The sequence below is a fragment of the Otolemur garnettii genome, unplaced genomic scaffold (genome assembly GCF_000181295.1).
Source record: "Otolemur garnettii isolate 467f Iridium unplaced genomic scaffold, OtoGar3 scaffold00236, whole genome shotgun sequence".
Classification (NCBI taxonomy): Eukaryota; Metazoa; Chordata; class Mammalia; order Primates; family Galagidae; genus Otolemur; species Otolemur garnettii.
The window spans coordinates 612292-613868 of record NW_003852631.1 but is presented as its reverse complement, the minus strand read 5'-3'; the positions used below and the strand labels follow the sequence as shown (position 1 = coordinate 613868).

The window sequence follows — 1577 nt, the reverse complement described above, 5'->3', positions numbered from 1 at the left end:
TCATGTTAGACATTTTTGGTGAGAACACTACTGTGGAGTGTGTCAGGAGGCATGTGATGCCAGTACTAACTCCATACTAACTCCCACGGCTTGGTCAAGGTGATGGTCTCCATCTCCCTATGTTGGAAAGGGCAAGCTCTACCTCTTTTTTTTTTTTTTTTCTTTTTAGAGACAAGAGTCTCACTTTATTGCCCTTGGTAGAGTGCTATGGCATCACAGCTCACAGCAACCTCCAGCTCTTGGGCTTAGGCGATTCTCTTGCCTCAGCCTCCTGAGTAACTGGGACTACAGGTGCCTGCCACAATGCCCAACTATTTTGTTGTTGCAGTTTGGCTGGGGCTGGGTTCGAACCCCCACCCTTGGTATATGGAGCTGGTGCCCTACTCCCTGAGCCTCAGGCACCACCCAATCTCTCCCCCTCAGTAATGTCTATGGGGTGATACTTTGAGATATACTTGAATTTACTATTAAAATATTTGATATTCAAATATATCTCAAATCATATTTATATTTGAATATAAAAATCCTATTCTCTGATAAAAATTTACCCTATTATTTCTGCATCAGTTGATCCCCTGCTGAATGATTGATTTTGCTGGTGGTCACAAAGTGCTGGGTTTTCTAATTATCATTCCTCATGCGTGTTTTAATTGGCACTCTTTTGTGAAAAAGAGCTTCTGTTACACTCCAATTTTTACTGTCACTTTGGATCTTTTTTAATTTTTTTTTTTACTTTTTGTATTACCCATAGGTGTATATATATATATTTTTCTTTTTAAGTTTGATGTGTTGTAGTCCATACCTTCTTTTTTTCCTGTTGATGCTCAGATTGTTTCTGGCTGGCCAGTAGAGGCTCCTCTAACCTGCTCCCGGTTAAATGTCCCCTTCTTTCTTTAAGTACTTCTTTCTTTTGGCACAATAACATATTCCAGGTTCATCTTGTTTTTTCCCCATCCCATCCCAGATCCAGATGCCAGGTATGCTTCGAGGCTCTTTCAGTGGGCAGAGGGAGGAGGCACCTGGGCCTTGTTTTTCCCGCCTGCCTGTCTCTCCTCACCGCTTCTAACCTGACACTGCAGGGTTTTCTCCTGCCTTTCCCGTTCCATCTTGGCATCTCCCTTCTCCCAAAGCCAGAACCCCGAGTCTCTGTCATGTCAACAGATCACTATTCATCTATTCTCTATAAAAATACGTATTAAAAACTTCCAGAGTAAACTATACCCGTGCACTTCAACAACACTTACTATATAACATTTACACTTTTTGTATAGTACCTTTTATTCTTAGATTAACCTTTATTAAAAAGTATGGTGGTCAGATCACTGTGTTCAAAAATTTCTTGAATTAAATGTCTTTTTCTCTATTTGCTTTATTAATTGGATATATAAATAGGATTGTTTCCGTTTGCATTCTTTTAGGGCCTGTCTTCGTGTTTTTTTGGAGTTTCTTTTTATATTAAAATACTTCTATGAAACTAAAAACATCATAGGTAACATTAACAAGAAATCGGACATACATCTGAATTTCTGCTTCTTTTCCCTTCTCCAGGGATACATGCTAATGGCTTAGCAAGTATC

General features: G+C 39.4%; 1 protein-coding gene across 1 annotated transcript in view; it reads left to right on the top strand.

Moving 5' to 3' along the window:
* The window catches only part of MED12L (mediator complex subunit 12 like), a 322246-nt gene that overhangs the window by 35278 nt on the left and 285391 nt on the right, over positions 1-1577 (top strand). The window lies entirely within an intron of this gene.